Source organism: Artibeus jamaicensis, unplaced genomic scaffold (genome assembly GCF_021234435.1).
Source record: "Artibeus jamaicensis isolate MK-2021 breed Jamaican fruit bat unplaced genomic scaffold, CSHL_Jam_final contig_60, whole genome shotgun sequence".
Taxonomy (NCBI): Eukaryota; Metazoa; Chordata; class Mammalia; order Chiroptera; family Phyllostomidae; genus Artibeus; species Artibeus jamaicensis.
The window spans coordinates 1,148,405-1,172,924 of record NW_026521900.1 but is presented as its reverse complement, the minus strand read 5'-3'; the positions used below and the strand labels follow the sequence as shown (position 1 = coordinate 1,172,924).

Sequence of the window (24,520 nt, the reverse complement as noted above, 5' to 3'; positions counted from 1 at the left end):
TCAGAGACATTCCAGGTCTGGTCTGAGAGCTTCTGTGTGACACTGACCTGGGTATAAACCAAGTAAGAATGTCAGCCACCTTCCTCAATGGTATACATGTATACATAGTATGTTTTAAGGAAACCCTACATGTTTTAAGGAACAAGGTGATTTCCTTTTACTATTTTCACAAAAACTCTGCAAAAACAAAACATATGAAATATTTTTGAATCCCTATTGATTTCCCACCTAATTTCCAATACTTAATACAAAATAATAAAAGAATCCAAATAACTCCTAGAATTAGCTGTAATGCATTTTGTCAAACCCCACTGATTAGGCCAAAAGAAATACCCACAGCATGTCTAAACTCTAGAACCTTGGGTCAATTTGGCCCTTATTTCAGAGGATAGATTAAGGGCTGCATACTATACCTTACTCTCCATCCCCTGCAGCTTTAGCTGCTAAAGCCAATCAGTGGTCGACCATGTCTTTATCTCCCTAGCTGGTCCTTCCTTCAGTTTATTAGTAACTTAGCCCTCTAACTTCTACCATTTCTGACATCGTATGAGGCTCACAGAAGCCTGGGCATCCAAGGGAGCTCTTCCCCTGTTTGCTCACACACTATTGCCCAATGTCCTAGACCAAATGCCTTAGTTACCTATCTAGTCTTCCAATTCAAGTGAGGAGGCTAGATGAGGAAATGGAGAAAAGTGGTATAAAAAATCAATACCCACCTCACCAACATTTCCCTTGTCAATCCACACTGTTCACTGTTCTACGATGTCTGTAAGTGAACACTACCAGATACAAGCTACATGAGGAACCAAACAGCTGAACCAGTGAAGATGCCAAGGTCTCTCTCTTTCCTTCATACTCTAAAAACTCCTTCTGCAGTTTGGAGCCATCAAGCTCCACCATCAGATTGTTTTTCTATGCAGGAAAAAGAATGGACCTTGCACCTTTCCCCATATCAGGTGAGAATGGGCTCCACCTATTCTGGGGGGAGGGTTCAGTGAAACAACAAGAGTTTGGTGATACTCCCTTACCGCCACCCCTAATAGCCTCTCTACATTGTAGAAACATCACCATGGAAGGATTAAAAGCTTTAAATCACAAAAAGACTGGATAACTAATGCAATTTCATAAGGTAAAGGTGAATGGATGTGATACAATCTTGAGGAGAAAAACTTTACACTAATATTTGGGAGACAATGGCCCAGTGGAGGTGTACTGCCTTTCAAAAGTTCCTATGAAATGGCCTTAGTGAGATAAACAAAACCAAGATCACAAACTCTAAGAGTTCCAAGTCCTCTGCTGACACCTGGTGGTTGTTAAAGAAAGTACCTTCCTCGAACAGCTGCTTCTGCCATACTCATCCAAACAGAAACAAAAGGTTTTTCATCTACTGGAATCAAAATTTAAGATTCAACTCTCCACTCATTAGGGGTAAGAACACACTGAACATTCAGTAGAAATGACAGTGCTTAAGCTGTCTTTTATTACAAAATGTTTAGAGCAGTGTCAGGCACAGCGTAAATGCTTAATATTCATTGACAAACAACTGTATTTCATTTCTCTGGATCTTAGAACCTCTATTTTATAAAACAGAGTCCTTCAAATGCCAAATACTTAAAAACACTTCTCCATCAGGTAAATACTATGAGGTAAGTTAAAATGCAACCAAACAGAATCTTTCTCTTTTATTTCCTACTCTAGCATTATCTGGTAAAAGCTGTAAATATCACATTGTAAATGTATTAAACAAAAGCAAAAATTCAATTAAATTAGTCACTGTTATATAGGCTGAATATAAATCTCATCTAGACACTTACAACTTCACATGATTGTTTCCAGAGATTCAAAAACATCTCAGACTTCCACTGAGCTGCTGCATTCTATGTATTACTGTTGCCAGTCATTATTGGAATGCAATTGTTTTAATGAACATATACACTAGTGACCAAGTTTAAGAGTCTGATATTATCTTACATTTCTGTGACCAGTGCTTTCATAAGGTTTAATTACTATAATAACAAATATATAGAGTGTGTCAAAGCTAACACACATTCATATTTTAGGGTAAACAGTAACTAACATTTTTATTCCTTTTCTCTCCCTTTAAAATTTTTTTTAATTTATTTACTTTTTTTAGAGAGAGGGGAAGGGAGGGAGAAAGAGAGGGACAGAAACGTCCATGTGTGGTTGCTTCTTATGTGGTCCCCACTGGGGACCTGGCCTGAAACCCAGGCATGTGCCCTGACTAGGAATTGAACCAGTGACCCTTTGGTTTTCAGCTTGTGCTCAATCCACTGAGCTACATCAGCTAGGGCTCCTTTTCTCTTTTTTAAAAATAATTTTTCCAAGTGTAACCATTGCTATGTATATGAAGCCTCTCCTCACGTAAAGTACAAAGCCTATAATAGCAACTTCTTAAAATATTTGTATGATGTAACATATAAAAATATTCCTTTTTTGGCAAAAAGTGTTTAAAGATTTATAAGTTTAAAGAATGACAGTGGGCACAAACAAACACAACACTGTGGGCACCATATTGCCTGGGAGAAAACCCATCTAACATCTGTACCTTGACCAAGTTGGTCACCCTCTAAGGAACTCCTCCGCTGAATGACATGGAGACTGGGATAGGTAGGCCCCTTCTAGCACCCATGTGTTAGGAATCTAAGACCAATCTAGAGAGAAAAATGCCTTCTCCAAGTTTGGTTTTGTACTACTCAAACATTCCTAATGGACCAGATGTATCTGGTTGCCTGAACTCCACATATGGAAGGCTTTCTGCACATACCAAACCTACCTCTTTGGCCTCATCTCCCTCATAACTTTTTGTACATTCTATATAGTTCCAGGAAAACTGGGCTTTTCTCTGTGCACTACCCATACTTTATTACTTTTCAACATTTGCTCTTTATAACCCTCTTACCTACATTTCTTACCCTTCTTATCACTACCTGTGTACAACCTAAACTCTTTTGGTATACTATACCCACTACTCCCAGCCTTTTCAAACAGAACTTGGTCTGTAGTATGCCATTGTCACACTGTGCCTTATCCCCCTCCCATGCACATTCAGTACTGTGATTCCCTTGAGGGCAGAAGCTGTGTGTCTTGCACATAGTCAATGTCCAGTATGTCTGCTGAATGAATGAATAAGTAGCCAATTGTAGACTTGAGAAGGGGGAAAGTTTCATGTTATCCATCTGCTTACTAGACTGTCTGAACCTGTTTGAGGACCTACCAGAAATGGTAAAGATGCCAATCTGAGCAGGCACTGTAATCTGGGTAAATAACAATGTGAAGGACAAAGAAGAAAGGATTAAATAGATAAGGGAGAAAAAGTTTGGGCTGTAGTGTATGCTAAGGTGAGTAAAATCATATTTGGTAGTGGAAGTGGTTGACTTGGGGTGAGTATTTGAAAAAATTGCTAGGCAATTGGAGAAGAAAGCTACAAGCAAAGGGTTGAAGATCCATAAAACACAACAAACTAGTGCTTTCTCACATTTTTACTACTATAATAATGCTTCTTACTAAAGATAAGAAATATACAAAGATAAGCCAAGGCAAAAGTCATTGTTACCTGTATGATTTTTTTCCTTTGCTTCTGTCAACACATACATGTACTCACTCATGCATGTACCTTGGCAAGCACCCACAGGGTAAAAAGCAAAGGACAGGTTCCTTTGACATCTCTCTACAGCTTTTGGGAGCAATGAGTAGGTTCAGAGTTCACCAAGGCACCTTTGTGTCTCAGCTCCTCAGAGATTTCATATTTCTTTTTTAAATTATTTTTATTTTGTTTTTTCTTTTAGAGGTGGGGGAAAGGGAAAAGAAAGGAAGATAAACATCAATGTACAAGAGAGAAATATTAATCAGTTGCCTTCAAAAGCATCTATGATCTGTTAGACAACCTGCACTTCAGACCCTGGCTGAAGGTAAGTTAAAATGCAACCAAACAGAATCTTGCTCTCCTACATACCCACAACCAGGGACCAAATCCACAACCCAAGCATGTGCCCTGACTGAGAATTGAACCTGCGAGTTTTGGCTTTGCAGGATGATGCTCCAACCATCTGAGCCACACTGGCCAAGGTAAGATGTCATATTTCTAAACTAATCATGGAAGTTTTGCTTCTTTCTCAGAAGAATCAATTTAACAAACAGCCAATAGTGTGGTTGAGAAAGGAAGAGATTCAGTCCCAGAGATAAATGACATGAGTGGCCTGGTAAAGGCACCACCCTCAACTTACAAGTTCCCACATTAACCACAAGCCAGAAGGGCAAGCCCAGTGCCCACCAGAAGCTGCCAGGCTGAGGCTCTCAGTCTCGTTTTATTCTCAGCATTTTATGGCCCAACATTATCTGTGTTCTTACAGCACAGTTCAAAAATACATGGGCAGCAGAGAACCTCCAGTAACTTCTGATTTAGGCTTGATGCTGAGGCTGAGGAACTATAATGATAGCATCAAAAAAAGGAAGGTAGGTCAGAACTAAAAAAAAAAAGCTTTTGTGTGATAGTTCACATTACTTTAAAATTACACTGAAAGAAAATGAAAGGTGGGTTTGATAATATACCAAGTCATGTCTGAAATGCTCTGGAAGAGACTTACTAAGGTTTATTTTCATCCTAAAGACAAGGTTGCAGGACCAGGCAGTAGAGATAAATGATTCCCCTTACTCCTGCCAGGTCAACAGAGCTAATGCTGGAAAGTCTCCCTACTGACCTTGCAGTGTCTTGACCCTCAGAAAGGAGCCAGGGATACTATGCTTTCAGGTTTCTCACATACCCACAAGCATTTTACTTGAGCCCACTCTCTTGTGCTTGCAGGCCCACCTTTCTGGGTCTCAGTACCCTGTTCAGTAGGATCAGGTGGGCAAACCTGATTTTCAGTGCTTCCCACATCTCTACTATTAAATAACAAATATGAATCTCAAAGCCAAGATGTTTATTCACTCTGAAATACATTTCTACATTTGCCATTGGGCAAATTAGCACAAGAAAGTGTATGAATTTCTCCCTGTGACTGACAAACCATCAGCAGTTAGAGTAGAAAGGTCAGCTCATCTCTGGTTGCTGGGAGAGGGAAGGGGCTATGAATAGGAAGTAATGCATGATAGTTTTATGCAGACATCCAAAAATTCATAAGCTCACTGGAATGACAACAAGCTTTCCTTTTAAGTAAGGATGACACTGCTATCTTAGGAGCAAGAAGACATATGCTCTGAGTTGTTTTTTTTCTAGGCAAGTAAGTTAGGCAATTTAATCCTTTTCTCACTCACTTTTATGTTTAAATGACAGTTGTGGATGTGGAACTGGAGTTCAGAATATAGAAGCTAATCAGAGCTGCAGGTGAAGGTTGAGGCCAGAAGTGACAACTGAAGGAACAATGAGTCTCAGGAAACAGAAGCAGAGCATGGGTGGAAGGACAAGGGCTAAGGCTTGAGGAAGATGGGCACTAGAACATGACAAGACAACATTGGATGATGGAATAGTGAGGAAATGCAGAACAGAGTGGACACATCTATGAAGGTAGCTGCCCATAGGAAAAGTAGGAGACATGGAAAAAAGGGGACTTTTTTCTCTTCTAAAGACATATGGAGGAAAAAAAAACACCAGCACAGCTCATTGACCCCAGTTATACCAATGAGCAGACATAGTACTCTTTATTTATATGCCCACTACAGTCTACTAAGATTATATTTTGTATTTAAATATTTGTATTTAAATATTTCATCCTATAGCCAATTCATAGAATTCAAGTTCCAGGAGTTACATCATTTGTCACAAATTTTAGCTTCTGTTTGGATTTTATCAATGACCATATAGCCAGGGTCTGAAGTGCAGGTTGTCTAACAGATCATAGATGCTTTTGAAAATATGTAAAGGTCTTTGAATGGCACTATGAAAAGTGAGGAATTCCAGCTCTGGCTATGGGCCCACCAAACCACAGCATATTCTTCACCTGTGTAGTGAAGAGGCTGATCATATTACGTAAAATGGCTCCAAGAATGTTTTAAGTCCATCATACAATGCTTCCTTCTCCCAGAGGTTTTTAAAATGCAATCACTACCTCCCACCAATCATGCTGCATATGTGTGCCTTAGTTCTTCATCTGTGAAATGACAGGTCTGGCCCCAGTCACATCTACAGAAACCCTTCCAATGCTTCAGTTTTATTTGTCTCCTTGAATTGCCCAAAAGGTCCTCAGCAAGGCAAAGATCAAGCACAACCGGTAGCCAGGATGCAGACCACACTACTAGTCAATAGCATTTACCAAGGGACTGTGCTGGCTAGGTTTCATACTCAGTCTCGGTAGGTGGAGAGTGGCTTGAACTGATGACTGGTTGGAGACTGAATAATCTCTAATGGCCTACAGGCCTGAGAAGTGGTAGAAATTGATCAATATGGTGAAAGTACTTTCTGAATTAATGCCCTGGCTAGTGTAGCTCGGTGGATTTAGTGTGGGCCTGGAAACCAAACAACTGTGGTTCAATTCTAAGTCAGGGCACATGCCTGGGTTGCAGGGCAGTTCCCACCAGGGGACCCATGAGAGGCAACCATACATTGGCATTTCTCTCCTTCTCTCCTTCCCTTCCCCTCTAAAGATAAATAAATTAAAAATGGGTCTGCACATGGTAGAGATTATTGAAATAGGCCTATCATGGAAAATTAGGGCTTCTCAGATGATAAAATGATAATAAAGGGAATTTTATTAAAATAGACTTTTACTATTTGAATAATTAAACTCCTTCAAATAAGGCCCAAGCAGTTCCACCTTATATTTAATTCCATTATTCAACAAAGGGTCACAACAAATTCCAAACATGTTATTAGGAACTTTGCATATCTCACTAGGAAATAAGAGAATGGACATGCCTGAATTCTTATTTCCCATATATGACTCTACAAGATTCTGGATTTTAGTTCTCCTCCCTTTTAAAAAAACAAATCTCCAATGAAAGGCCCCAGAAGCAAAGAAGAATTTCACTCCACACTTATTAGCACATTGAGAAATGTTCTAGTATACCACAGAAGAATTTTAAGGGCAGCTTATGCTGAGCCTCTTAGTATTACTCTTTATTTATAAGTAGTATTGATGACTTCTTGAAAATGTTCAAAACAAAACTTAGATTTTTTAATTTATACTAATAAGGGGTGTCTTACTCTAACTTCAAGTCTCCAAGAACATGTAGAAGGAAGAAGTGAGCAAACCGGCAGTTAAGGCTGGTCTGGATGTAGCTCACACCTCTTATTTCAGTGGCGACCTAGATATATAAATAGATATAACATAGGGATACCTATTAGGAATTGGGGCCAGCAAAGCCACTTATGAGAAGATTTAAGTACTTAGAAATCACAACCAGCTGTAGTGGCTAAAGTGATAGAAGGTTAATGTTTGTAGGATTCCCTCTATGCCACATCTCCTCCGTGGGACCCCCATTTGATATTGTTTGTATAGAAACTCTGCTGACCCAGTTAACATGCACAAGGTGGGTGAGTGCCAACAGCACAAACAGCGTTAGTGTCATTAGCAGATGCCCAACCAAGTGCAAGAATAGCTGTGGGGAAAAACCACTTCTCTTGCTTCCATTCCTCATCAACCTAGGACTGAACCAGCTGTAAAGAGATGGATCAAATTCCAAACTAATAAGAAAAGATATTTTAAAAGAAGATCATGTCAGTGTGAACTTATAAACAAGCTACAACTACATTGTTAATATGTGTTGACAGAAAGTTTCTGTTGACCACACATGTTATCATGTCCTGTATTCTTAAATGTGTGTACCTCAAGATTTAGAGTCTTGTGGGAGGAAAGAAGGTCCTTTACCTATTTTTTCAACACCAAAGTCTCATTCACATCCTGTGCCTGATTTTCTAAAACAGCATGTTGTTCAGACATTGTGCCCTGATTCCCATTTTTAAGTAGAATTACTGCTTGTCTGACCACAATTTCCCATTTTTAATTTGAAAGCCAGTCACTGTGCCTATAGTGAGTAAGTACATCGTGGAAGCTCCATAAATGCAGAGTGAATCTTCATGTTGATCTCTTCTTATATTAAATTCAGATCCCTTATAGTGGCCATGTCCTTGAAAGTTACTGGATGAAAATGAACATGGCTAAACTAGTTTTAACAATTATTCTACAAATGTGAACCTACGTGCCAACCTGTGACTGAGCCGTGCATGTCTCTCTCATGATTATGCTGTTGAACAAATTTAGCTTTCTAGGAGTTCAATTATTTTAGACAGGGAAAACTTTCTTTGCATAATTTCTATATAGGATCATCATCTTCAAAATACCAAAAACAAAACCATAGTCTTACATATATACATTACACCTTACACATACCTATGTAAACAGGAAGAAGCTAGAAGTCAGATAATGAAGAAATCCCTTAAGGCTTATGCTGTATCTGGCTATGAATTGATGGTGGTTAGGGGATGAGATGTTTTGGGGAACTTATGCCTCTTTTCCCACGAAACGGAAGCTGATAACATCTAATGCCAGAAGAGAACCTATTATTGAGTAAAAATATATGTAGAAGAAAAATGTATGTAGTGTTCAATTATAAGATTCTTATACAAATAGTGAGGTTGTATTCTCTTTCCAGTGGTCCTAACTTATTTCTGAGATGATTTAGGGGGGGAAACCCACTTTATTAGTGATTTAATTAACTTCCCTCTCAACATTCAAATATCCTCACTGCACACATATGTGATACTGCCACCAGTAAGATATAAAGGGAAAATTCAGATGTCTAATTTTGACAGGGTGTTGCGGGGAAAACATTAAGTAGAACATGATCTTGGCAAAAAAAGTCAGTCACTTCAGAAAAGTACAAAAAGGACACTTTACCATCTCTACCACTATCACTTAGGCAAAGCCACCATCCCCCCATGTCCTCATGTTCTGTTCTCAATACAGCAGTCATGGTGATCCTGTACACACCCAAGTCCCATAATATTAATTCTTTGTTCAAAACCTTTCCACACATTTCATTTTGAAGTGAAACCCAATGTTCTCAGCTGGCCTGTAAGGCCCTACTTGACCAGACAGTTCCTCTATTGTGCCCTCCGCTGCCTCCCCCACTTGCTTACTGGGCTCCAGTGTTGTCACAGGCCTTTTCACTACACCACCCCCAAAAAACTCCTGGCTTGGTTCCTACATCAGGAACTTTTATGCTTGTTCTTCCCTCTGCCTGGACTTCTGAGATCTTTCATTTCTTCTAGCCTCTGTTCCTTAGTGAGCCCTTCCCTCATGACCCTATTTAAAACTTGGGACCCTGAACTTCCAGAATTTCTTACACCCTCCTTTCTTTCCTTTCTTTTTCTCCACTGCCCTTATCACCTCTGAACACTAATTTACTAGCATAGTCTGTCTCCCCAGATGAATGTAAGCTCCATGAGGTCAGACAATTTTGCCTTTTTAATTTTTTTATTATTTTTAATATGCATTCTTTATTTTCTATACATTTCCAGATAGTTTGAATAATTTTTTTCTTTTTTCATTATATATATATTTTTAATTTTATTTAGTTATTTTTCAAATACTGATTTTTTGTCTATTTCTCCCATCCCAGCCTCCTGGGCCCCTTGCTCCCCACCTCCCTCCCATTTCCTCCCCCCTTAGTTCTCATCCCTATGTCCTTCCTATTTGTTCCTCCAAATCCCTCCCCCTTTATCCCCTTAACTTCCCTTCCCTCTCCCCTCTGGTCGCTGTCCCCTTGTGCTCTATTTCAGTGTCTTTTTTTTTTCTGCTTGCTTGTTTGTTTTGTTGTTTAGCTTCCTGTTAAAGGTGAGATCATATGGTATTTGTCTTTCAACACCTGGCCTATTTCACTCAGCATAATGCTTTCCAGTTCCATCCATGCTGTTGCAAAGGGTAGGAGCTCCTTCTTTCTCTCTGCTGCATAGAATTCCATTGTGTATATGTACCACAATTTTTTGATCCATTCATTTACTGATGGGCACCTAGGTTGCTTCCAACTCTTGGCTATTGTAAATTGTGCTGCTTTGAACATTGTGGTGCATAGGTTCTTTGAAATTGATGTTTTAGGATTCTTCGGATATAATCCTAGCAGTGGAATTGTTGGGTCAAAAGGCAGGTCAATTTTATTTTTCTGAGAAAATTCCATACTGTTTTCCATAGTGGTTGTATCAGTCTGCAATCCCACCAACAGTGAACTAAGTCAAGACAATGTCTGATATAGAAAGTGCTTGGTAAATAACTGTTGCATGGGGACTTCCGCCAAGATGGAGGCATAGGTGGATGTGCGGTGCCTTCTCACACAACCAAGTTTAGAGACAACTAAATATTAGCAACAGAAAACATAGCCAGAACACGGAAAATTGAACTTTTCGGAAGTCCGTTAACAACAAATTCTTCAGCCTGACCGGTAAGGGGAGAAATCAGCGGCTGGTGAAGCGGGGTTGCACAGGAGGACTCGGTCAGACGGACTCAGGCGCAGAATCCAGACGCGCGGAATCCAGGCCCAGGGTTGGACCTAATGAGCAACCGAGCGAGCCACCAGGCGAGGGACCGCGGAGGAGACAGCGGAGAAGCGGTGCTGCGTGTTGACTGTGGTCGCCCATTTGTGCGCCAGCGGACAGGCGAGGGAGTGGGCGGTTGGACCGGGGCCCGGTCCCCGCGGCAAGCGGCAGTAGAGGGCGCTGCCATCCCCCCCCCCCCGCTCTGACCACGCCCCCACATACAGCGTCACAACCCAGCAACCTGGGAGTCTAAGGCGCGGCTTCTCACACTTAAAGGGCCAGAACAGACCAAAAATGTCACAAGATCTCAAAGCCCCACAGCCCATAGATCTAAGCGATGAAGAAATAGCAAAACTCTCAGACGCACAGTTTAAAACACTGGTCATCAGGATCCTCACAGAACTGATTGATTATACCGACAAATTAGACAAATATATGAAGGCGAAACTAATTGAAATGAATGGAATTACACAGGACACCAATAGCAATGAAAAGGAAACTGGGACTCAAATCAATGGAGTGGACCAGAAGAAAGCAAATAATGGCCAAACAGAAAAGAGTCAGGAAGCAAGAATTCAAAGAAATGAGGGAGAGGCTTAGGAACCTCCAGGACATCTTTAAACGCTCCAACATCCGAATTATAGGGGTACCAGAAGGGGGAAAGGCACAGCCACCAGTGGAAAACTTATTTGAACAAATAATAAAGGAGAATTTCCCTAAGCTGGCAAAGGAAATAGACTTCCAGGAAATCCAGGAAGCTCAGAGAGTCCCAAAGAAGTTGGACCCAAGAAGGAACACACCAAGGCACATCATCATTACATTAGCCAAAATTAAAATGAAGGAGAGAATCCTAGAAGCAGCAAGAGATAAGGGGACAGTCACCTACAAAGGAGTCCCCATCAGACTGTCAGCAGATTTCTCAAAAGAGACCTTACAGGCAAGAAGGGGCTGGAAAGCGGTATTCCAAGTCATGAAAACCAAAGACCTACAACCAAGATTGCTGTATCCAGCAAAACTTTCATTTATAATGGAAGGACAGATAAGGTGCTTCTCAGATAAGATCAAATTCAAGGAGTTCATCATCACCAAGCCCTTATTATATGAAATGTTAAAGGGACTTATCTAAGAAAAAGAAGTTAAAGAAACATGAACAGTGAAAGGACAGCAAACTCACAGTTATTAACAGCCACACCTAAAACGAAAGCAAACTAAAAGGACAGCTAGATCAGGAGTGGAAACATAGAAATGAAGATCTCAAGGAGGGTTAGCAACAGGGGGAGTGGGAGGAGGAGAAGGGGGAGAAGGTACAGAAAATAAGTAGCATAGACAGTAGATAGAAAATAGATGGGGGGCAAGAATAGCATGGGAAATATAGAATCTAAAGGACTTGAGACACATGGTCATAAACTAAAGGGGGGTAATGGTGGGGATGGGGGTAGGGTGGAGGGGAATGAAGGGGGGAATAGAAGAACTGTAACAGCATAATCAATAAAAAATTAAAAAAATAACTGTTGCATGATTGAATACAAGATTACTGGCAGGTGAGCAAGTGTGAGCTTCAGAGGCCATGAGCTCTATTGCCACTAGCACTACACTAAGGAAGCCAGAGTGGGCTTGATTTCTACAAGGCCCAGACAGGCAGCTGCACTCAGATCAAACCCTGTTTTTTGGCCAATTCATTTCTATTCTAGCACATTGCTTCACAAATGTCTGCTTTTGACCACAAGGGGGACTAAATAAAAAACCATGGGAATGGTTTGGTCTAATCCATCACCACTAATAGAAATATAATTCAAAGCTCTAATATTCTTTAACTCCTTGAAGTCTATAATTGATGGTTAGGAGAATAAGCAGTGCTTATGCCCGCAAGATCTCTCTCTCTCTCTTTTTTTTAAAAATGTAAAAGACAGAAAACTGTACTGGAACAACAATTAAAATAAAATATATAAAACATGTACAATAATGGGAGAGAAGGTAGGTCCATACTATGTGCTATGTACCATGCTAAGTGCTCTAATGATTTATCTAGCTCAGTCCTCCTAATAAGCCTATGAAACTTGCCTAGCTCTGGCTGGTGTGCATCAGTGGATTGAGTGCCAGCCTGCAAACTAAAAGGTTGCTGGTTTGATTTCCAGTAAAGGCACATGCCTGGGTTGTGGGCCTTGTACCCCATTGGGAATGTGTGAGAGAGGGGCAACCAATCAATATATCTTTCATACATTGATGATTTTCTCCCTCTCTTCTTTTCTCTCTAAAAGTAAATAAATAAAATCTTACAAAAAATAAAACTTTTCTGAGGTCAAAACCACTAAGGGACCAAATAGGTCCTCTCAAGGCCCTGGCCCTCAACTACTGCCTTTGCATAATGTTCTCTTAAGTAGCCTCACTGGAAAAGATTCTCTCTCCCCAACCCTCTACTCCTAACAGCTTTATGAGAAATCTCAGAAGCCAATGTCATCTAGGATGACATCTAGAATGTCATCCATCCTGGCATTGATGCCAGATTAATTCTCAACCCTGAGAATTTGACTACCACAGTAAAACAATAAAATCTGCAAGCATTGTCACTAATATATTTATTTTAAAATACTCTCCATTATTTTTCCCCTTTCAGGCAGGAAGATATATAAAAATGAAAACATGTTCTGCTCCAAGTTACAGCTTCATATTTTAAAAACCGAGGTGGGAAATAAATATTCTGATGTATATGTCGGGATGAGCCAGAAATGATAACTATCACAAACAGCAGACACAAATATGATCAAGAAAGCTTGACATACAAACAGAAAACTGTAGCATATTCTACAGTTTTAAAGTGGGAAAGTATAGGAAACTAAAGAAGTACTCTGGGTTTGGCCTTGACAAGAAAAACAGGAGGCTATGGCTGAAACATATATGAAGAGAACCCACTTCGATACTGTGGAATCAACTGACTTTCAAAGTAGCTCTGCTCTGGTACAAAGTGATTGGATGAGTTGCCAGTTAAGGCAGTGGCATGGTATCTGCCTGCCCCATAGTTTAGAACGGGAATATGATCAGTCCTTCAGAAACTAAGGACACAGTCTGGAAATACAGTTAACTGTGTATGTATCTAGGATAAATGAACTTTATTGAGCAGTAGTGTGCTCCCTCTATGCTTAATAACATATATTCTTACTTTGTGTTTTGCAGATTAAAAACAGGCTTTAAAAACCGAGGCTTTAAAAGGTTCAACAAATAATGAAGAAAAAATTTCCCAATCTGGTGAAGGAAATAAACTTTCAGGAAGTTGAGGAAGCCCAGACAGTACCAAAGAAGTTGGACCCAAGGAAGAACACATCAAAACACACCATAATTACATTACCTAAGATTAAAAATAAGGAGAGAATCTTAGAAGCAGCAAGAGATAAGGGGACAGTCACCTACAAAGGAGTTCCTGTAAGGCTATCAGCTGATTTCTCAAAAGAAACCTTGCAGGCAAGAAGGGGCTGGAAAGAAGTATTTCAAGTCATGAAATGCAAGGACCTACATCCAAGATTGCTCTATCCAGCAAAGCTTTCATTTAGAATGGAAGGGCAGATAAAGTGCTTCCCACATAAGGTCAAGTTCAAGGAGTTCATCATCACTAAGCCCTTATTACGTGAAATGTTAAAGGGACTTATCTAAGAAAAAGAAGATACAAAATATGAACAATAAAATGTCAACAAACTCACAACTATCAACAAATAAACCTAAAAGGAAAGAAAAAACAACAAAAACAAAAATTAAGCAAACAATCAGAATAGTAACAGAATCAGAGGAATGGACATCATATAGAGGGAGTTCAGTGGGGAGGGGGAAGGGAGGAATGGGGGGAAAAGGTACAGGGAAGAAGAAGCATAATTAGTAGCCATAAAATAGATGGGGAGAGATAAAAATGGTATAGGAAACAGAGGACTCAAAGAACTTATATGTACAACTCATGGACATGAACTAAAGGGGAAGGGAATGCCAGAGAGTTGGGGGGTGGAAGGGGGTGGAAGGAGGGGAGGGGGAAAACCTGGAAAAATTGTAATAGCATAATCAATAAAAAATACTTAAAAAAAGGTTCGACAATTTGCTGAAAGTCAGAAACCTATTACGTGATATAGCCCAAGGTGAAATTCATCTCTGTCTGACTAGAAGGCAGTTTCCTAAACCATTATGATTCTCTGCCTCTGGTGGCAGTGTGAGCAAAAAGGGCAGCTCCTAGAGCTGAGGTCTTCTTTGCCCAATGTTATCCAGTCACTGGCCCTCTTCTCCAGGTAGGTAAGTGACAAAAAGAGGAGCTCAGTTTTCTTTCCATTGTCTCTGTGCTCAAGATGAAGAGGGTTAAAAGGGCCAAATACATGATGATGGAAGGAAACTAGACTTCAGGTGGTGAGCATGTATTTGTACACCTGAAAATTATATAATGTTATTAACCAATGTTTCCCGAATAGGTTTAATTAAAAAGAGTGAGTTATGAGGAACCCAGCATTCTGAACTAATTTCTTCAAGTTTTTTAGGCAGTTTCTAATTGTCAACATGCAGGAAACATGGGAAAAGGTAGGGGGGAGAGGAGATGGACTCTACAGACTGACCCTGTGAATACTGATCTCCTTCTCCTTCCTGGGGCATGTCTCCTGTACCTGCTCCAGTCATGAATGAGGCTATACCCCACAAGATTTTTTATACACTACTAATTTGAAACTCAGAACACACTGTCTTTTGAAAACAGCATTAGACATGGTGCCTGTTTTTAGGCCAGTCTTCAAAAAAAAAAAAAATATATATATATATATATATATATATATATATATATATATATATATATATCAAAATTGGTAAAATTAATCAAGGAAAAGATTTTTCTGTCAATACAAGGAAGAATTTTTTAGTAATAGACATTATAAAAAATGGAGTGGGTTGCCTTGCAAATGTGACAGCAGAAGGTAATCACCTTTTTAGTAATTTCCAAAGTCTCCAGAGGCAACCATAGGACTGCAGTCCTATGGATGGGAAGACAGCAGGAAAAGGCAGAATTACCTGAAAAGTTGTCTGATTCTATTGTCCTGGAAGTCTAGTGCTTTTCCTAGCCAATTATCTCCCTGGATTTTTCATATGTAAATGAATGAGTTTTGCAACACAGGAACCAGGGGAATCCATTTTCCCCAACTCTGACTTTCATTTCCTTTGATCTCCAAAATGAAGTAATAGTCCACATAATTTTGTCACATGAAGAGCAATAGAAATGCCTGGTCAATGTAATGAGGTTGCAACTAAAATGATCTGTGTTCTTTAAAAGGGGTTATGGCACTTGAAGAAGCATTTGTCCTATTATTATAATAGCTCTATTTTCCCTAGGCAACTACACTCTACCATTTCTCAGCTAGAATAGAAATCTTGGCTGACTTTAAGAATCAGTGAAGCTGGATAAAGATAAATGTACAAACGCTATAGAGGCAACCTTCATACATTTTACATATAGACAGAGATTCTGTCAAAAACCTGATCTACATTGAAAGTGAAATGAGAAGCTTTATAATATGGTGCTATTAGTTACAGTATATTGCACCAAAAATCTATTCCATATAAAACAAGTACATAGCTCTCCTTAGAAGAGCTTTGTAATTAGCTCTGGGTTATGGTCCTGGGGGCAAATACAGCTCTACTTTGTATCCCTGAGGTGACACAGCTGCCACTGCTCAGCTCACTCTTGCATGGAGCATTCTGGTTCTACCTGCTTGGCCCTCCTGCCCCATTCCTGCCCAGCCAGGTCCTACCTGCCCTCCAAAGCCCAACTAAAATGCCCTTTTCCCCACGACACTGAAAGATAGTAATAATTTCATCATCTTTTGAACGTGCTTAAAATTGTCCATGCTTACTCTTACAAATGGCTTTTAACTTGTGTTCTATACATTTGTGAACACCTTAGGGCAGCCCCAATAAAAAACTCCCTAAAAACAGATGAGGCCCTCTTGGGGCTGTGTTAAAGATTTATATTCTGTGGCATCTAGCATTTGCTTTTGCTAACTAAACATGATCAAAGTATTCTGATAGCAAATAGGTCTCATGTAGGACACATTAATGGGCACCCCACTTGATGGCCCCTGATGTTTCTGAGAGAGCACAGGATGGAAGAGGTAGGTTTGGGGACTTGACTAGTAAAAAGAATTGGAGAGACACCAACAATCAAGTGTGACATCCGTATTAAATGCTGTTGCATTGCTTACATGTTTTGCTTAAAAACAAATGTTATTGCTGTAGTCTTAGGCAAATTAAAAGTTCAGGAAAGTAAAACTTGGAAATTAGTGCCCTCACAGACCACTAATATAAGCCCCTTCCTTCTCTGAAAGTCACCATTAGTAACTTATTTTGGAATAGGCTTGTCAGCACAAAGCAGAAATCCTACCACGCTGACAGTGTTTGCTGAAAGTGACTGGCCAATTGACTGTTGACTCTTCTTTGTTTTTTTAAATCGATTTTGGAGAGAGAGGAAAGGAGAGAGAGAGAAACATCAGTGTGAGAGAGAAACACTGATCAGCTGCTTCCCGCATGTACCCTGATCGGGGATTGAACCTGCACACCTTTGGTGTACTAGACAATGCTCCAACCAACTGAACCATCTGGCCAGGGCCCCACTGACTGTTCTTTAAAGGAGCATGTAAGAGGCCAGAATAGCTGAGCCCTTCATGTACTCTACACAAGCTAATGACTAAAGATACTCTTTCCTGGGCAAGGAGGAAGCCACCTGGTCCTACCATATGTTTGCATTCAAAGCCAAGAGCCTCACAAAGTCCTGGCACAAACTGCAAGTGACTGTCGCCATGAGACTGCACTGACTTGCTGGCAATGTGGGCAAGCAGGCACCATATTCTGACCTCTGATTTCAATGGGTATTATTTTTGCTAAGCTTTTCTTTCAGCTCACTTTGCCTTGCATTATTCAATCTGAAAGTGTTGTAACCATGGACCATGTGGCTACAGCCACATAAATAACCTTGAGTAAAAGGGAGGTCTCTTGAGGGCCACATGTGCATCTTGGGTAGGGGTAGAACACAAACAGCTGGTAACTCCAAAGACAGAAGGCTGGAAATCTTCCCTTTCCCACCTGTACAGCAAGGGCCCTAGGATGTACTTCTCTTGCATAATCTGCCACACTATTTTTCATTTGTGCAGACTGGCTCTCTCTAACTAGTGAAAAAAGCCTCCCATTAGAGCACCTCCCAATGGCGAGCAGCCTTAGAAACTAATTTGGAATTTGTGGAGGAGAGAATCTGAGTGGCCCATCTCAAGTCAGGTGACCTCTTTAATGTAATCGGCTGTGACCATGTCCCTATGTCCCATCTTGTCACCATGAGCTAGGAGAACAGATGCTTAGAAAAGCTGTGAGCAGAGCCACCAACTGATTACCTGCCACAGAGATGCTTGGCCATCCTTTTCCCCCATGAAATAAAGGAGAGGGATTGTAAAACAGTCTACCTGTTTGGTCTCCTTTTAAACATTGCAATCTTCAATACCAGAAAATTCTGGTGGAAGACAAAGCCACTGCCTCTTTGAGATAGGCCCATCATCAGCACAGCCCTTTTCCAAGAAGAGTCCCTGGAGAAACCTCACTCTGGTAGCTAGAATCAGGTTACATAATTGGAAGCCCTGGCTGCCTAAGTGGAGTGACCATGAGGAGGCCAGATCTTTCCCTCAGCTCCTCCCTAAACATAGCTCAGACCTTTGACCATGTATGAGGCTCGATGCCAGGTGACTTCTGATAAATGAAGACACTGTCCTAAAGTATCCTGCCTGTTGCAGAACTCACTCTATTCTAAAGACCAAAGTAGTTCTCTCATAAATGATCAAATGGTGTTGGTGGAATCCTTTAGACACCATCATGGCTACACTGAGCCATTTGCCACATGTGGTTAACAGACACAACTGACAGTGGTTTCTACTACTTTGGCAGGAACTCCACCAATGCAAGGATGAGGACTCACCTTTTGGAAGAGAAATGGTTAAATACAGACAATACAGTATAAGCAGAGGTGGCACACTGTGTCACAATCTGTTAACATTTTCATCTTGGGACTAGAAAGAGCCTTAGGCACAAGCAGTAGAAATAAATATCTCCCAAAATGCTATAGGGTATTAATAATTTTTCTAATAATATAGCAAATATAAAACAAGCAAAATGGAAATAACATAATAGTGGCATTTGTTGATTCCTAAGTCACTTAAATTGCAAAACTCTAAACTAACCTATGGTGATATAAATCATAAGAGTGACTATCCATGGAGGAGATGAGACTGACAGGAGGGGTCACAGGGGTAATAGAGAGAATCTTTACCTAGATGGAGGTGTGTTTTAGGAGAAAACCTCAAAACTCAAGCAGAAAAATAATGAGTAAAGACATGTTATTATATAAATCATTAGAGACAGCAGAAAGAAGAAAATGGCTCTTGGATTTTATCTAACGAATAAAATTAAAATATCAGCTCACATCTGTAATGTGATTTACTGCTTATAAAGTATTTTCATTCATAAAATTCCATTTAATACTTGTAGTGATCCCATGAGGCCATACCCACTTGAAAAATAAAGCAGCAGGCTCAGAGAAAATTAAGTGTTAATCCAAGTCCCACAATCTGTAAGTGACCAAGAAACAACTAAAACCCAATGCTCTGCCTCAGAGGCTAAGTTCTTTTGACTATACTACACTGGGAACTTTTATAAAGTATCTTTCCCAGTACTTGGTTTAATTTATTTTATTGTGTGTATCTGACTTGTGTCTGACCTGGTTCTCTCAACTGTAAGGTTCCCTGAAAAAATGACTTTATTAAGAACATTATACAACTGTACAGGAACCAGTGTAGGCCATCTGCCCCAAACCACAGGACTGTCTCCATGCCTAATACCCACTGTCCAGGGTTCTTCAGTATAAAGACTGAAAATCAAAGGGTTAAAATAAAACCTACTCAATTAATACTGCTACAATTATGTCACTTTGAAAATTGTAGTTTTGATATGTCTTGAAACTTTGCAAGTGTCCATCTTGTCATCTTAATAGCATGTAACCAGTTGAGGTCAGAAAATCTTATGGTACCCATCAAGAAATGCTTATTCTCTCAACAGATGTGATACCTTCTAGAAATTAATAGTGCTAAAAACAGAATTGTGTGACACAAAATTCTGTATCAGAAAAGTATATTTCAGTAAAACTCAGGACAAAGTTATATTGATGGTTTATATATTAACTGCATGTGTTCTCTCCCTTAAATCCTAGTGGGGGAATAATTTACAAAACTTAACTAAAGGTCCCTAGCTAGCAAAACCAAGCTGTAGAAATTTCTGTTAGAACAGTGAGGATAGTTTTTTTTTTAATGTTTGCCTTTCCAGTTGAGTGTAAGTGGAAGAAAATCTATAGTCAGGCCACCTTTTCCAAACTTTCATGCAGATCTTCAGCCTCAAAGCACCTTAATGGTCCCTGAACGTCAGATTGTTTTCAGGTTGGGTTATCTTCAAGATACACACATTACTGTTGTTCTTTCTAAGTGGAGCACAGGAGACTGTAAGGGCTGACTTTAGTGAAGGACCATGGGCTGGGATAACCTGCTCTGGCATGGCCACTGATCTCTAATAACCTCTTGAGGGAGTCTTTTGTTTTGTTGTGTGTCTAGACAGTTATGAATCCAGAGGTCTGCTCTGGCTTTTAGGAAAATTAAACCATATTTGTTTGCAGTTAGAGAATACAAATTCCTGACAAGTTTTTTTTTTTTTAATTGAACTCTTTGCAAGAAGTATAGTTTGTCAGCTCCTTTGTCTGTAGGCCTGTCTTAGGATAACTCTTTCGGGACCCTGATCAAGGGAATCAAAACCAGCCAACCAGCAATGGGCTCACAGAAAGGCAGCACTAGCAACTCTTGGGAACCAGCAAAATTCCCCAAGGATGCTTCCCCCTACCTTGCCAGCCACCTCAAGAGATTCCAAAAATCACAGGAGCAATGAGTGGCCCTGATCGGGCACAGTATGAAGTACAAATGAGTGGGGTGATTTCACTAGAAATACTGAGGTCATGACATTTCTTAACCCTGTACCAGATATCACATTAGAAGTCACCCACTATAAGCAACAAGATTGTGAGAGGCAGCAAGCAGCAGTGGACATGAGAGCAGGCCCAGGGGCACTCTCCCTCAGTTAGAAAAACCCTGGGTTAGAAAAATCATGTACATACTACTTAAATATCTGGAAAACATTTGGCAAGTTACCTGTGTGTGTGGTTTTCCTCATTGGCAACATGGGGTCAGTGATGACAGTACTTCCTTGATAGAGTTGATGGAAGGATTAAGTGAGTTGATGTGGGTACAATACTTAGAATACTACCTGATGCATCAGAAGCATTCAGTGTTAGCTATTATCTTCATCAACATCATCACCTTGTCCAACCTCCAGAATGTTACAGATAAGAAGACTGAGAGACACAGCAGCAAAGCATTTGCCCAAGATCATGCAGCTTGTTAGTGGCAGAACCAGGACTAGAATCTGTCATTCATCCATCCATACCAAATTCCTTCAAAGTCTACAAAGTGTCCCCTCTAAAGGCCTCTATATAATTTTTAATATAGTGAGGGGTATAAAATAGTTTCTAAGAAACAAGGCTAGATTTATCAGAACAGTTTATAGTAACAAATATTTAATATATTTAGAAACTTAAAACTCAGGGCCAAGATGGAGGCATAGGTGTAAATACTGTATCTCCTCGCACAACAATATTTAAGGACAACAAAGACTTAGAAACAAAAACACAACCAAAACAGACAGAAAATTGAACTGTAGGGAAGTATGACAACAATGAACCATTCATCCAGGCTGATAAACCAGGTGAAAAAACAGACAGTGAGATAAACCTCGCAACACAGGGCCCCAGTGCTGGGAAATAAAGCCTAAAAGCATTGATTGAAAAAAAAACTTTCAGGGGTTGAGATGCCGGCAGAGGCTCCCAGCCTCACAGGAGAGTTCATTGGAGAGACCCACAGGGTCCTAGAATGTACACAAGCCCACCCACCCGGGAACCAGCACCAGAAGGGCCCAGTTTGCTTGTGGGAAGCAGCAGAAGGGACTGAAATCCGAGAGAGAGTAGAGCAAGCACCATTGTTCCCTCTCTGACCCTGCCCCTACATACAACATCAGAACCCAACTACTGGGCTGCCCCACCCTGGTGAGCACCTAAGGCTCCACCCCTCACATGTAACAGGTGCAACCGGACCAAAAAAAAAAAAAGACTCAAATGCAAGAACAGATCAAAGACCCAGAGCCAATAATTTTAAGTGACTAAGAGATAGCTAACCTATCAGAAGCACAGTTCAAAACACTGGTGATCCGGATGCTCTCAGAACTCGTTGATTTTGGTCACAATGTGAATGGGAAAATTAAGGCTACACTAAGTAAAACAAAGGAAAATGCCCAGGGAACCAATAGTGATGGGAAGAAAACTGGGACTCAAATCAATGTGTGGGCCAGAAGGAAGAAAGAAACAACCAAACAGAAAAGAATGAAGGAACAAGAATTCAAAAAAAAATGAGGAGAGGCTTAGGAACCTCCAGGACATCTTTAAATGTTCCAACATCCAAATTATAAGGGTACCAGAAGGGGAAGAGGAACAGTGACAAGTGGAAAACTTATTTGAACAAATAATGAAGGAGAACTTCACCAATCTGGCAAAGGAAATAGACTTCCAGGAAGTCCAGGAAGCTCAGAGAGTCCCAAAGAAGTTGGACCCAAAGAGGAATACACCAAGGCACATCATCATTACATTGGCCAAAATTAAAATGAAGGAGAGAATCCTAGAAGCAGCAAGAGATAAGGGGACAGTCACCTACAAAGGAGTCCCCATCAGACTGTCAGTGGATTTCTCAAAAGAGACCTTACAGGCAAGAAGGGGCTGTATTCCAAGTCATGAAATCCAAAGACCTACATCCAAGATTGCTCTATCCAGCAAAGCTTTCATTTAGAATGGAAGGACAGATAAAGTGCTTCTCAGATAAGGTCAAGTTCAAGGAGTTCATCATCACCGAGCCCTTATTATATGAAATGTTAAAGGGACTTATGTAAGAAAAATGAGTTAAAAATGTGAACAGTGAAAGGACAGCAAAATCACAGTTACTAACAACCATACCTAAAATAAAAGCAAACTAAACAGACAGCTACATCAGGAGCAGAACCATAGACATGGAGATCACATGGAGGGTTAGCAATAGGGGAGTGAGAGGGGGAGAGAGGGGGAAAAGGTACAGAGAATAAGTAGCATAGATGGTAGGTAGAAAGTAGACAGGGGGAGGGCAAGAAAAGTATGGGAAATGTAGAAGCTAAAGAACTTGTGACATATGGACATGAACTAAAGGGGAGAATAGGGGGAGGGTGTACAGGGTGAAGGGGAATGAAGGGGGGAAATGGGACAACTGTAATGGTATAATCAATAAAATATATCTAAAAATCATTAAAAATTCAAAAGATTCAAACCAAAAATGACACTCATTAAATTACTAAAAAAGCAAGGTACAGTATACTGCATGAATATTTATTTGACGTTAGTGTGCTTTCTCCCCATTTCTAACCACTGTCATCCAGTCACACAAGGTTAAAATAAATATTTAACATCACAGAATGTCACAAGAACAACAGTGCTGCTGGTTTCTGAAACTCAAGGTCAGAAGCATCAGCACTTTTCAGCAAAATGTTCCCCAAAACAGGTGACTCAGAATAATTTTAGCCTATACATCACCCTATTGAATCAAAATCTCTCTCCTGTGCATAGTGTACTGAGGTCAGCACAGTTTGAGAAGGGGGCAATGTTTGAGATCTATTAATCTTATCACACTCACTGGAGCCACCCATCTTACACTGAGAGCAAAATTCATAGTATTGGAGTGAGAGAAGCACAAAGCATTAATGTAGTGCTGTGGACTCTGGCAAGTCTCCCTGTTGGATTTTTATAGCAAAGATACCAACCTTTCTGCCCTTTCTTCTCAACATCTTTCATTCATTACCACCAAAGCAAAACTGGCTTAAAGTCCCAATTTTTCCTCCTTAACCTCTGCTTTGTTCCTTTGTCACTGATTTCCTTCCTTTCACATCCAGATTCCATCCCAACAATTTTGCTTGCCTTAGTAAAATTTGGGAAACTAGTTTATTATAGGTTAAATTTCAATTCCATGTTTTACTTTAGGTACTATCTCCTGAGTCTCGGCAACCAACCACATTGCTGAAAATGTCCCCATTGTGACCTTTTTGCATACTCTTATATGCAAACAGTATTTGCATACTCTTATATGCAAACTCTTCATTCAACATTTGTTTGAACAAACAGCCTCAACTCTATATCTCAACTCATACAGTCTTTCCAACCTGAAAAACACTCCTTCCCACCTTTCAATATTTTATCCATCCTTTCAGGTCTAACTTGAGTCATGTTTTCTCCCAAGACTTAAATCCTCTATGCTGAAATCTGATGTTGCAACAATATCTAGCCAGCTGCAGCATCCTGCAACCCATCATGCCATTTTGTGTCTTTAGTCATTATTTGTCTGGACATCCCCTGAGCATTTAAAACTCTGTGGTAAGGACCCACTGTACAACTTTCTCTGACCTCTACCCTATACTTTTCCTCTTCTGTACTTTTTTTTTTTGCTATCACTTACATTGCATTTCCCTATATCAGGAAGCTGTGTGTGTGTACTTAGTTAATCCTCACAACAATGTTATTTCCATGAGGGGGATACTATCACTACTTCCCATTTTACAGATGAGGGGATGGAGGTACAGGATGGTTAAATAAACTGCTTTATATCATATGATCACTAAGTAGCAGAACCAGGATTTGAACCTGAGCAGTGCCTTTCCAGTCTATGCTTTTAACCACTACCTTTAGCTGTCTACACTTGTATCTCTTTCTATTACATGTTTATACTATATTGTTTAAAATTAAATTTATTGGGATAACATTGGTTAAAAACATTATACATGTTTCAGATGTACAACTTTATAATATGGCATCTATATACTCTAAAG

General features: G+C 40.0%; 1 protein-coding gene across 1 annotated transcript in view; it reads right to left on the bottom strand.

Annotated features, from left to right (window-relative positions):
* The window catches only part of TSPAN7 (tetraspanin 7), a 126,839-nt gene that overhangs the window by 25,695 nt on the left and 76,624 nt on the right, over positions 1–24,520 (bottom strand). The window lies entirely within an intron of this gene.